At 46.6% G+C, this 14,365-nt stretch overlaps 1 protein-coding gene across 1 annotated transcript in view; it reads left to right on the top strand.

Moving 5' to 3' along the window:
* Positions 1 to 14,365, top strand: part of LOC134354368 (small integral membrane protein 45) — a 32,006-nt gene that overhangs the window by 1,620 nt on the left and 16,021 nt on the right. The window lies entirely within an intron of this gene.

Here is a 14,365-nt window from a genome sequence, read left to right as displayed (position 1 = left end):
GAGTCTCTGTACGTCGTTGCTGTGGAATCTGTGGGGTTTCCCCAGGTGCTCTGGTTTCCTCCCACAGTCCAGGTTCTTGCCGGATAGAATACAATGATCAATTAAATAGTCCTGTGAGAAGGTTAGGGTTAATTGGGGTTGTGGGGTTGCTGGGGTAGATTGGTACAAAAGGTTGGGAGGACCTTCTCTGCACTGTATCACTAAATAAATAAATAAATTCCCCAGGAGATCAGCAGTTTCTGAGATACTCAAACCACCCTGTCTGGCACCAGCAATCATTCCACGGTCAAAGTCACTTCAATCACATTTCTTCCCCATCCTGTTGTTTGGTCTGAACAACTGAGCCTCTTGACCATGTCAGCATGCTTTTATGCATCGAGTTGCTGCCACACGATTGGCTGATTAGATATCAATTAACAAGCAGGTGTACCTAATAAAGTGGCCTCTGAGTGCATGTACTTGTGCCTCTGACAACGAACTCAACTTTGATTGTGAATGATAACTATTGTTTATTTCTCTGTGGGGAGTCACATCTTGGCAGTAAAAGTGTTGTTGATATGCAGCATTCCTTCTGTGATCTTCTCAGGTTGTTCTATCTGCCTGATAAGTGAGGGTACTCCTTGTAGCTGCCTTTCAGAATACCAGATGCTATGCTTCAGCGCAGAAGTCTGGTCCTCCATCTACTGAATGCTGCTGTAAGCTTTTCACTCCACCTAGTGTACATGACAATAAATTCCTTTGACTTTGACTCTGAATTCTTTTTGAAGAAGGTCACCCCCTAAGGATGAGCAACACACATCAAAGTTGCTGGTGAACGCAGCAGGCCAGGCAGCATCTCTAGGAAGAGGTACAGTGGACGTTTCAGGCTGGGACCCTTCGTCAGGACTAACTGAAGGAAGAGTTAGTAAGAGATTTGAAAGTGGGAGGAGGAGGGGGAGATCCGAAATGATAGGAGAAGACAGGAGGGGGAGGGATGGAGCCAAGAGCTGGACAGGTGATTGGCAAAGGGGGTATGAGAGGATCATGGGACAGGAGGTCCGGGAAGAAAGAAAAGTGTGCTGCCTGGCCTGCTGCGTTCACCAGCAACTTTGATGTGTGTTGCTTGAATTTCCAGCATCTGCAGAATTCCTGTTGTTTGCGTCCCTAAAGATGAACTCACTGGGTGGAATAGCCTGGATACAGTGAAGATTGGAAGGCAAACAGGGTCAGGATGGCTCTTTAAAGAAAACTGGGATGCGGGGGCAGGGGAGTCACTGCTTCAGTTAGTCATGGGATGTTAAAAAACAGGTTGCCAAAGTTGTCCTGATGAATGGACTCAGCCCGAATGTCAACCGTTTACCCTTTCCCATAGATGCTGCCTAGCCTGCCGAGTTCCTCCAGCATTATGTGTGTGCTGCCAAAATTAACCTTACTTGCAGTTTGACCCCACTCAGATGAGGCAGAGCAAACACGAGCTGGGCTGAAAAACAAGCTGACCCACCTGCGCAGGGATGTGTGACGGAGAAGTATGCAGGGAATGTAATTTTCATTCAGGGTCTGAATGCATCTACAATTAGATTTATAGCTAGCTAGATAGATATTATCAGGTAGTGTGGGTGAATCACTCGATGAAAGAGAGTTTGGAAGCCACTGCTTTAAAAGCTGCCTGTCATCTTCCTGTTTAGTGTGGACGAATTAGCTGGCTTCCTTCATGGAAACATTTCATCGTCACCCTGATCGAGCAATCTGATAGAGGTGGGTACAGACGCAGCAAATCTCCACTTGGAAAAGAGACCCTGATAACATGGGCCAGCGGGCTTCTCCAACACTGTTTCTGCCTGTTTGTCCACACTTGCAAGCAATGGCTTACTGCTGCAGTATTCTCCATGGTTGCCCCGTGGCCACTAGCCACAGAGAGCCTTAGCAAGCATTAGAAATGATAGTCCAAGCTGAGAAAGCGGTGAATGAGACAGGCACAATATTGGGCATGGAGTACCAAATTAAGGAAGTCATGCTGAAACTCAAAAGATTTCAAAAGGTACATTTAATGTCATAGAAATGTATACAATACACATCCTGAAATGCTTTCTCTTTACAACCTCCAAGAAAACAGAGAGTCCCCAAAGAATTAATGACAGTCAAATGTTAGAACCCCAAAGTACCCCCCCCAGCTCCCCTCCCTCCCGCGCGTAAGCGGCAGCAAGCAACAATTCCCCCTCCCCCCGCCGGCAAAAAAAAGCATTGGCACCCGCCACAGAGTACTCAACCGTGAGCAAGGCAGCAGCAAAGACACAGACTTGCAGTACTCCAAAGACCACATTGTTCACCCAGCATTTGACATACCACAGGCTCTCTCTCTCCCTAATAAGGGAGAAAGAGGTGTCTCCATCTCACAGTGAGTGGGGAGACATAACAAACAACTCGCTGGTTTACAACGTTAAAAGTCCATTGCGTCACTTTTTCCGACCTCTGTGCCCAAAGATCTCTGGTCTCTTCCATCTCCCATGACACACCAGTCTTCTGCTCGAACACCGATTTCCGATCCCCGCCCCCCCCACCCCCCGAAAACTCGGTCCTCCGAAAGCAAGCAAAGCTCTTAGGCCAAGCCCTTGGTGTGCCGAACAACGTCCAGTTATGAAACCCCATGAGCAGGTCCCATTTCCACAAAGAACCATAGTCAGCATGCAAATCTAAGTCAGGGTCTTCAAAAGAACCCTGAAAGGGAAAAATAGGGATATTAAAGATGGAAATAGAACTGTTTCCAAAGATGCAAACAAAGGAGTCGCTATTAATCTTACAACATAACATGACGCCAAAAACTTGGACAAACTTCTATAGATATGCAGGTGGTGGAGAGCATATTGATTGGCTACATCACAGCCTGGTATGGAAACATCAATGCCTTTGAATTGAAAATCCTACAAAAGGTAGTGGATTCGGCCTAGTACATACACTGGTAAAGCCCTCCCAACCATTGAGCACATCTACATGAAACAGTGTAGGAAAGCAGCATCCATCATCAGAGATCCTCACCACCCAGACCATGCTCTTTTCTTACTACTGCCATCAGGTAGACAGTACAAGAGCATCATCGGGAGTCAGAGAGTACCACAACAGAGAAACATGCTCTTCAGCCCACCTCATCCATGTTGAACTGTTATCCTGCCTAGACCCACCTACCTGCACCAGGACCATAGCCCTCCCATCTATGCACTTATCCAAACTTCTCTTAAATGTTGCGATCGAACCTGCATTGACCACTTGTGCTGGCAGCTCCATCCACAGTTGCACTACCCTCTGAGTGAAGAAGTTCCCCCTCAGCTTCCCCTTAAATATTTCACCTTTCATCCTTAACCTATGACCTCTAGTTCTAGCCTCACCCAACCTCAGTGGAAAAAGCCACTTTACCCTATTTATACCCCTCATCATTCTGTATACCTCAATCAAGTCTCCCCTCATTCTCCTACACTGCAGGGTATAAAGTCCGAATCTCTATATCGCAAGTCCTAAAGTCTCGGCCACATCCTTGTAAATTTTCTCCTCACTCTTTCAATCCTATTGTGTTCAATTCAGGTTGCATATAACAGGAAGAGTGTGAAGTTATTGAAGAGTATTTATTGAGATACAGCGCAGAATAGGCTCTTCCAGCCCTTAGCACTGTGCTGCACGGCAATCCCCCAGTTTAATCCTAGCCTAATCACAGGATAATTTACGATGACCAACTAACCACCCAGGAATGGAGAATACATCCTGACATGAAAGGGTACGTTGCATCAGAGAGGCTTTGGACTGGACAACTGAGGGGGGATCTGGCCATATTAAATGAAGAGATATCTGGATGCAAGGGATCACAGGAGATCTTCCCCTTTGGTGGACAATGAAGATGAGAGATTCTGCATGTACAGAAAATCCAGAGCAATGCAAACACAGTGCTGGAGGAATTCAGCAAGTCTGGCAGCATCTATGGAGGGGGATAAACAGTCGATGTTTCTGGCCAAGACCCTTCCTCAGGATTGGAAAGGATGGGTGGGGAGAGAAGGTCAGAATTAGGTGGAGGGGAGGGGAAGGTATACAAACTGGCAGGTGAGAGGTGAAACCAGGTTAAAGGGAAGGTGGGTGGGTGGGGGGAGGGGAGATGAGATGAGAAGATGGGAGGGGATGGGCAGAAACGATAAAGGGCTGGAGGACGAAACTGATAAGAGAGTATAGTGGAACATGGAAGGAAGGGAAGGAGGAGGGGAACCAGAGAGAGGTAATGGGCAGGTAAGGAGACAAGAAGGAGCAAGACGGTAATTAGAATGGATAATGGAAGAAGAAAGACTGGGGGAGGGGCGTGGAGAAGGGGGAGAAATTACAAGCTAGAGAAATCAAAGTCATGCCGTCAGGTTGAAGGCTACCCAGACAGAAAATGAGGTGTTGTTCCTCCAGCCTGAGAGTGAGCTCATTATTGTAGTTGGCTTCCATTTGCAGGAATCAAGGCCATGGATTTACACAAGGCAAGGTCCACCTGAGGCAACGTGACAAAGACAAGATCATCCTGTCTTTAAGAGTGACATTTGTTGCAGGCAAATGTTGGTGAGGGCACTGAGGAAGTTCAAATCCAAGTTTATTGTCATGGGCATACATACCCATGGAAAGTATGGCCTGAAAACTAGCTTTTTGCAGCAGCAGCAAACATGAAAAACTTGTGTTAACATAAACTTAGATGAATATAGAAGCAGCAGTCCTCTTTGTAGCTGTCCCTGTGACCATTTGCTTCTATCCAAACCTCACTCTAACATCACGCCCAGAAGTCTGGGGCAGGAGGCCCAGTGATCCTCCCAACACACTCCGCCATTCCGGATGGTCACAGCTGATCCTCCACTTCAGTGCGGCCTTCCTTCCCTATCCCCACGTCCATGATTCCCATAATATCCAGAAACGCACCCGTCTCCGTTCTGAATGAACTCACTGGCTGAGCCTCCCCAATCCAACTGGGGAGAGAATTCCAAAGGTCCAGCACACTGTGTGTGATGACGTTTCTCCTCATCTCAGTCCTAAATGGCCTCTCCTTGTTTGCACATAGAACAGCACAGGAACAGGTGCTTCGCCCACAATGTTGTGCCGAACCACTAACACTAGTAATCAAATGCCCAATTAATCCCTTCTGCCTATCATTCCTGCATAATATTTGCCCATCTTGAATGCCTCTGTCAAATTTGCCCCCACCAACACCTCTGGCAGCACATTCCAGAGAGCCATCACTCTCTCTGTGTGAAAAACATCGTCACACATACATCTCCTTTGTACTTACCTCCTCTCATCTTAACTGCAATGCCCTCTGGGTGCTACACCTTTCAACCCTGGGAAAAAGATACTGGCTACCTCCTCTCTCTACACTTCTCAACCTTATAAGTCTCCATCAGGGGCCAGCTGGTGGTGCAGCGACATTGGCACCGGACCCAGGAGCAGAGGTTCCCGGGTTCGAAACCAGTCGGGTCCACCCCTGAGTACGCTTTCCATCCGTGCTGGGTTGAGTGTCGAGACCACAACTCGACCTCGTAAAATAAAGGGAAAATACTGAAAAATGTGTGTGAGGAGTGGCCATCCACACAGTGTCAGAGTCTCAGTCTCTTTCTCTCTCTCTCTCTCTATATACACTGAGCCAGAGGCACCCCTTGTCCAGGGGAACTTCCACCTGCTTTGAATCTGTTGAACCCTCTCACAATTATGCCCATTTCAATGAGACCTTCTCTCATCGCCCAAACCCAGAGAATACAGTTTTTCTTCACATGGTAAACCCACCATCCCCAGGAACCTCTTTGCGCTGGAAAATAATTGTTTTAATGTTCAGCAGTACTTGCACAAACAGCTGGGCCTGGATTGCACGCTCCAGTCTCTGAAATGAACTGAACATCGTCCCCAGACCAGGCCAACATCCCCCTGAGAGCTGAGGATTCGCCTCACCCTGGGCTTTGGGGGGTGCTTGGGGCGGACAACCCATTTAGCACTCGATATCCAGACCCTGTGACTGGAGGTGGGAATGACGGGGGGCCGGGGGCAGTCACAATAGGCTGGATTCACCTCAATGTTCTATCGGACACCTTAGCAGATGACCACCAGTTATAGAACATAGAACTGCACAGCACCATACAGACCCCTGTTCACCTCATGTTAAAGGAGGCTCTGATTTGTCTGACGAACACAGTTATTCATGACGACCACCAACTCACAGGTAGTTTGGCTTGGTCCTGGGCCTCCTCAGATGGCCTGATGTTAATTATGACTGTTCCATTTCAGTAACAGTATCTTTAATTCCATGAATTTTACCTGAGGGCTCTGAGAACTGTAACGATGTTTCACTGGACCAGCTATTAGCAACCCTGGGGGCTCAACAAGGCTCTGAGTTACTACTGATGGTGAGGACGTGGATGTGGGAGGACCTACAAGTATCTGGGGCTGCATCTGAATGACAGACTCCCTGTTACTATTGATGGTGAGGACGTGGATGTGGTGAGGGCCTACAAGTACCTGAGGGTGCAACTGGATGGCAGACTTGAGTGCTACGCCAACACAGAGGCTGTGTACAAGAAGGGCCAGACTCGCCTCTACCTCCTGAGGAGACCGAAGTCCCTTGGAGTATGCAGACCTCACCTTCACATATTCTACCAGTCTGTGGTCTATGTGGTGGTGTGCTGGGGCAATGGCATCAACACAGGTGATGCCAACAGGCTCAATAAACTGATTAGAAAGGCTGGCTCTGTTATAGGAGTCAAACTGAAAACACTGGAGGCTGTGGTGGAACAAAGGACCCTACGGAAAATCCTGGCAATTCTAGACAATGTTTCTCACCCTCTGCGTGCCACCTTGGCTGAACAGAGGAGCACTTTTAGTAATAGACCAAGATGACTGCTGCTTCAAAGAGCGTGACATGAGGTCATTCTTACCTTTGCCCGTTAGGCTCTGTAATGAGTCAATCTATAGCCGGGGGAAGTGATGACACCCTCCTGATAGACTTTTTGAGGTAACACTGTTCATTCTTTCTCACTTCTCTTCTAATATTTGTGTATCTGTGCACTTGTAATGCTACTGTGACACTGCAAGTTCCTTCAGAATCAACAAAGTATCCATCTATCTACATAAATGATGCTGTGTCAATGAGATGATTAAAAATCACCCGTCCCAAGTCCTTGGCTGTTCTTGAACAGAGAGGCCCAGTAAGTATTTCAAGGTCATTTAAGTACTTTGAATTGTTCACGTCAGTGAGAATAAATTTGTTAATTTTGATTATTACATCAGACAGAGCAGATGCTGTGCTGATGAGAAAATGCAAGAAGAATGGATTGTGTTTAATATTTGCTCAAATGGTTATTTGCAAATAGTCATACAGCATAGAAAAAAGCCCTTCGGCTCACCTGTTCAGCATTGAACTATTCTGCCTATTCCCATCGACTGACACCCAGACCATAGCTCTCCACATTCCTCCCATTTGTGTACTTACCCAAACCTCTCTTAAATGTTAAAAATCAAACCCATCTCATCACTTCTGCTGCAAACTCATTCCATGCTCGAAGGTGAAGCTCAAATCAAGAACTGCACACATTGTTTTATTTCTCTGTTTATTTTCAGACACAGTGTGGTATGAGTCCTTCTGGCTCAATGAGTTTCACTGCCCCAATCAACCCCAATTTTAATTCCTAGCCTAATCATGGGACAATTTACAATGAGCAATTAACTTACTAACCAGTAGGTCTTTGAACTGTGCAAGGAAACCAGAGTACTCTAGAAAACCCACCTGTTCCACGGGGAGGATGTACAGACACCTTACAGATGATGTCGGGATTGAACTCTGATGCCCCCGGCTGTAATAGCATGGCGCTAACTGCTACGCTACCGCCGCGTCCACGGGTTTAACGGTGTTCACTGGACACTTCCCAAAACAGGGTCCCACATTGCCACAAGTGGGCGCAGAGGACGAACAGGTTGGGGATTGTCCGTCAGGCGACCTGGTAGTGCAGCGCGTGACGCGGCTGAACTCAGGTGCTGTCTGTGTGGAGTTTGCACGTTCTCTATGCTTTCCTCCCACGTCCCAGTGAACCCGTGGCTCGGTGAGGTAATTGGCCGCTGTGAATTGCTCCAGTATAGGTGCTGGCAGAAGGATCAGGGACGGCTGATGGTAACAGATTATAACTGCTGCACAGGGTACTCTGGCAATAACACTTTGGTGAGTCAACTTTGCAGAAGTTCTCATGAGCTTCAGTTTTGTGGTGAACTTATACTTTGTGGGTTTTTCTGATGTCTGTATTGTGCACGCTCATATCTGCAGATCAAACCACTAGATGCTGGGCTCTCTGTAGCAAGCACCACACTCCAAATGTCTTAGGGGCAGCGTGGCCTGATCTGTACATGCAAATTTATATCTCATCCTCAACCTGGGAAAATTAAGCTCAATTAATTATATAATCCTAGACCAAAATGTTTTAATGTCATGTACTTGTAGTGTACGAAGAACGGTCCTTCAGCCCATCTCACCCATGCTGACCAAGTTGCCTGCCTGCGCTATTCCCATTTGTCTGTGTTTGTGTGATGAGAGACCTTAACGAGAATGGCTAGAACCCAGATGCTGAGTATCTGAGGCTGGGATCGAGACACGGTATGAAACTGAAACGAGAACTCAGCACTGAACAAGACCATAGGAGATAACCCAAGTTGATTTGAACACTGAACCTCCATTCAGGCAGTCCTTAAAAATTAAAATCCTGATGCCAAAACATGGTAGACAATTAGCAGGACTGTTCTGGATCATTAAAGGGGCTATGCCAGTTATCCATACTCTGGAGAATTAGAGCGTTGGAATTGCGGAATGGGCGCGGTTGGGTGTGCATCGTAACAGCTTGGTCAATATCCTTCTAAACGTTTTTTTATCTGCAATCCTGTGCAAATGTTCTAATTATAGACGACCTCCACCACTTCCTCTGGTCCTTACTCCTTTCTTTAAAAAAGTTGGAACTAGTGTTAGTAACAGTCAATAATTTGTTAATATGTTAGTAATAGTAGATTTCTACAAAACCCATCCTGACCACTCACATCTTCACAGGAAAGAAATTTTCTCCAGCCCCACAGCAAAGCAGTAGAATCTGAAAAAGCCAATGAGCCCTCACGGGAAGGCAATCAACACCCCACCACCGCTGACTCACTAACTGCCAACTTGAGAGTGATGTCTACTTCCTGAAAGGGATTGAACTAAAGGTATAATAGAGAGGGCAAAGGAGGTGCCAGAGGACCTGCTTTGGTTTGCGGATCTTATTGTAGACTTAAGGAGCACATTCAACCAAAGTTATGGAGAATGGGGTAGTAGACTCGATGGGCTGAATGGTCTAATTCTGCTCCTATGTCTCAAGGTCTTAAGTGTTGGTACAAACTCCCAGTACAGAGTTCAGGATTTTTAATTCTTGCTCAAGTCCAGAGAGCATGGAAACCAGGTATCAGTTTACGGGGCATGACGTTGTCCGGTTTGATATTACCCAGAGGAGATGACGCTGGGCGGACTTGGACTGGATTGGCACCTCGTGGGGATTAGTCATTGCTCCCTTTGTTCATACAGTGGCTCTCAGAACTGCACGCAGAATCAGATTTAATATCACCAGCATGTGTCCTGAAATTTGTGGCAGCAGTACAACACAATAGATGATATTATAGAAAAAACTATATATAAAAAAGTATATATACATATATCAAACAGTTAAATAAGTAGTGCAAAAGCTGAAATAAAAACATAGTGAGGTCGTGTTCATGGGTTCTGTGCCAATTTAGAAATCTGATGGCAGAGGGGAAGAAGCTGTTCCTGAATCGCTGAGTGTGAGCCTTCAGGCTTCTGTACCTCCTTCATGATGGTAGCAATGAGAAGAGGGCATGTCCTTTGTAGTGGGGGGGGGCCTTAACGATGGACACCACCTTCCTAAGACGCCTCTCCTTGAAGATGTCTTGGATACTATTGAGGCTGGTACCCATAATGGAGCTGACTAATTTTACAGTTTTCTGCAACTTACTTCGATCCTGTGCAGTAGCAGCCCCCGCCCCCCCCCCCGCCTCCCCAAACCATAAGGTGATGCAACCAGTCAAAATGGTCTTCATAGTACGTTTGTAGAAATCTGAGTGTTTTAGGTGACAAGCAAGGTGGGCAATTGCTTGCTCTCCATATCGTACTGCTATTGCTGGTTTTGCAGTAGCAGTACTTTCTAATTACATAATAAAAATATAATTTACAATAATATGAATTTCTTATTGCAAGTTATAATTTTAATTATATATTAATTTAGATAAGTAGTGCAAAAAAGAGCAAATAAAGAAAAAAAAGTGAGGTAGTGTACAAGGATTCATTGTCCTTTCAGAAATCTGATGGCAGAGATTAAGAAGCTGTGCCTAAAACATGGTGTCTTCAGGCTCCTGTAGCTTCTCCTTGATGGTAGCAATGAGAAGAGGGCATGTCCTGGGTGATGGGATTCCTTAATGACGGCTGCTGTCTTTAAAGGCACCACGTTTTGAAGGTGTCCTCGATGCTGGGGAGGTCAGTGCCCATGATGGACCTGGCTGAGTTTACAACTTTCTGCAGCTTTTTCCGATCCTGTGCAGTGGCCCCTCCGTACCAGACAGTGATGCAACCTGTTAGAATGCCCTCCATGGTACATCTGTAGAAATTTGTGAGAATCTTTGGTGACATATTAAGTCTTTTTTTTTCCTCTATTTCTTTTTGCACAGTTTGCTGTCTTTTGCATATCGGTTGAACGTCCAAGTTGGCACGGTCTTTCACTGTTTCTGTTATGGTTATTATTTTATTATCGATCTATTATGCCCGCAAGAAAATGAATCACAGGGTTGAATAGGTGACATTATGTACTGTAATAATAAAGTTACTTTGAACTTTGAGGCATGATGCGCTGAGCTGTATTCATAATGCTCTGCAGTTTCTTGTAGTTGCGTATAGTTGAGCTGCCAAGCCATGATGCATCTGGATAGGATATTTCTATGGAAAATAGGGCCTGATGTGACCTGGGCAGGTATCTCAGCCAATCAGACTCTGAGCGAAGGTTGGTATGGCTTCAACTAGAGTACTATGGCCTCACAATTGCACTACATGTACCATACTCGCCCTCTGTCGGTCTGGGTTGACCACGGATATTGCAGCCTAGCTGTCAAGATACACAGGCTAGGGCAGTACAATAAGGAGAGCAAGCTATTGCCCACGCAGCTAACTCCCTCCCTCCACACACATCTGATGAACCCAAAGTAATGGCAGAGACCGATACAGTTGGGTACCAGCAGCATCTCAGGAGTTACCAATCAACGTTAAACTCAATGCCCGAGGGACTCCAGCTCCGGATGTTTCCGCCTCAGGGGTTTAGTCCCGAAGCCACCTCCACAAGTGGGCGTAGCCACAAACCAGCGGAGGTTTGAGATCAGAGTTCTCCTTATCCTAGATGAGCTGCCAACCACAGCTGACCAAAGCAAATGACGGAACAGACTCAATGGGCCGAATGGCCTACTCCTGCTCCTATATCTTATGGTCTTTAAGGTGCCGGCATCCCGCCTTTGCCCCTTCTCCTGTAAACAGAAGCAGTTCCTCAGGGTCTAGTGGCTAAGCCACGTGTGAAGGCCAGGGGCTGGACTTGGTTGTCAGAGGCGATCTGAATTGCACACCATTGGGAGCGTTTAATAGGGTGTGGGAGCTTGTCTCCACTTCCGCCCCTAGCTATGACAAGTAAATTACGGAGGAGTCTGATAGAATAGAAGCAACTATGTAGAATTAATCACTGTGGATGAATAGTCAACATTAGTTAGTTCACCTTCCTGGAAGATGACAAATCTAACCCTTAAAAGGAAACTGAGTGACTGCAGTACAATCCCCACATGTGACATTTGAGAAAGGTCATTTCTTACAGAGGGAACAGTTGCACAACTTGCGAGAACTGAGGCAGTGGGCCTGGGGAAACTACTACTCCTGGGGTCACTGCGGCAGAGGGAGAATGACAGAACTCTTTAATGTTAACAAGATTGATGTTTGCAGAGAGCTGGCCAAATCAGCTTCACTCTAACAAGCCAAGTCCAGCAGTTTGCTGCCATACTGCTGAAGGGGAGGGGCTGAGTGGCGGGACAGTTCTTCACTTGAACGCTGGAGTTCAGAGGGATGTTCCCCCCACCCACCCACCATCCCCACCACCCCCACCCTTCCCCTCGCCTAATTTTGCCCTCAATTCACGTCAGCAGCCGCTAACTGGTAAGCAAGTCCCTGACCCCCGACCTGTCTGTGTCCGCGTGCATCGCTAGATGTTCACATTCAGATCGGTGTGGGCCGACCTCCACCTGACCCAGCTCAGTGATGAAAATCGCAACAACCACGGATGCTGGAAATCTGAAATGAAGACAGAAAATTCTAGAACCCCCCAGCAAGTCAGGTAGCATCCGCGGGGAGATAAACAAGAGTTAATGGTTTGCAGATGAGGCATCTTTGCCATAGGGACGTGTACGGGGTCTAAGATTAGAATCAGGTTCGGTATTGCTGATGCCTGTCGTGAAATTTGTTGTTTTGTGGCAGCAGGACCATACACGACATTAAGTATACTACGTTAAAATAAAAATTTAAATACATAGATAGTGCAAAAGAGGAATAGTGAGATGGTCACGAGTTCAGAAAGCTGATGGCGAAGGGGAAGAAGCTCTGGCTATAACATAAAGTTCATCTTCTGGCTCCTGTACTTTCCCTGATGTCGGTGATGAGAAGAGGGCATGAATGATTCTGCCGGCTCCTCCCTGATGTCGGTGATGAGAAGAGGGCATGAATGATTCTGCCCTGTGGAACTGTGCTCAGCGGGTTCTGGGAGAGGATGGCTGAGCACAGGGCCATTTAGGGTAAATCCTGCACAAAGCTTTGCCTTTTGAATCTTCTGGTGACTCTCAGGCAAGGTAGAAATTGGAAGTGCAAGGAATGGACAATGTCTAACTGATGCGTTTATATTTCCATTCCCCCCCCCACCTCACACAAGACCATTCAACCTATCATCTCTATGCTAGCTCACAGAACAGCCCATTTTCCATTTAACATGTTCTTCCCATAGTCCCATCAAACCCAGGTCCATCATTTTACATGTTGATGGTCATGGATTTTGCACCTAGAAACCCACGTACACTTACCAGTCTACCGAGGGTTTGTGCAGGACACGTTTTTATTGACACAGAGAGTGGCAGCTGCCAGGAGCGGTGATGGAAACGGAAGAATTCAAGAGATTTTTCAATAGAGACATGAATATGCAGGGAATATTTATTTTTAATGTCGAGGTACAGCAAGGAATAGGCCCTTCCAGTTCAATGTGCCGCCCAGCGACCCACCTACTTAACACTAGTCTAATTGCAGGACCAGTTACAGTGACAATTTAACCTACTAACCATGTCTTTTGAAACTAGAGCACCCGGAGGAAACCCACACGGTCATAGGGAGAACATACAAACTCCTTACAGACAGCACTGGAACGCAAGTTCACGTTCAAGTTTAAGTACAGCTGAATGAAACAGTGTTCCTCTGGAGGTACACAGTACCAACAGTCTTACACAGTACAAGACACCTACTGCGCACAAGAGAACAAACATGTACAAGATATTTAATTTAACTCCCGACTCTGATGACAGAGCTGTAATTAGATCACAAGACCATAAGACCATAAGACAAAGGAGCAGAAGTCGGCCATTCAGCCCATCGAGTCTGCTCCGCCATTTTATCATGAGCTGATCCTCCTCCCATTTAGTCCCACTCCCCCACCTTCTCACCATAACCTTTGATGCCCTGGCTACTCAGATACCCATCAATCTCTGCCTTAAATACACCCAATGACTTGGCCTCCACTGCCGCCCGTGGCAACAAATTCCATAGATTCACCACCCTCTGGCTAAAATTGCCTCACAATAACCACTACGCTACCATAGCACCCAGAATACAGGGTTATACTGTAGGTTTTGTGCAAGCACAAGAGATTGATTTAATTTGGCATCATGGTCAGTATAGATATTGTGGACTTAAGGGCCTCTTAAGTACTGGCAGACCACAGTACGTGTGCTTGCAACACTGTGTGTCCGACAGAGTGATCAGCAGCACTGGGGCTCCACAGGGGACTGTCTTGTCTCCCTTTCTCTTCACCATTTACACCTCGGACTTCAGCTACTGCACAGAGTCTTGTCATCTTCAGAAGTTTTCTGATGACTCTGCCATAGTTGGATGCATCAGCAAGGGAGATGAGGCTGAGTACAGGGCTATGGTGGGAAACTTTGTCACATGGTGTGAGCAGAATTATCTGCAGCTTAATGTGAAAAAGACTAAGGAGCTGGTGGTAGACCTGAGGAGAGTTAAGGTACCCGTGAC

This window comes from Mobula hypostoma, chromosome 11 (assembly GCF_963921235.1).
Source record: "Mobula hypostoma chromosome 11, sMobHyp1.1, whole genome shotgun sequence".
In the NCBI taxonomy this organism is placed as follows: Eukaryota; Metazoa; Chordata; class Chondrichthyes; order Myliobatiformes; family Myliobatidae; genus Mobula; species Mobula hypostoma.
Note: the sequence above shows the minus strand (reverse complement) of the source record. Positions and strands in the feature narration are given on the sequence as shown.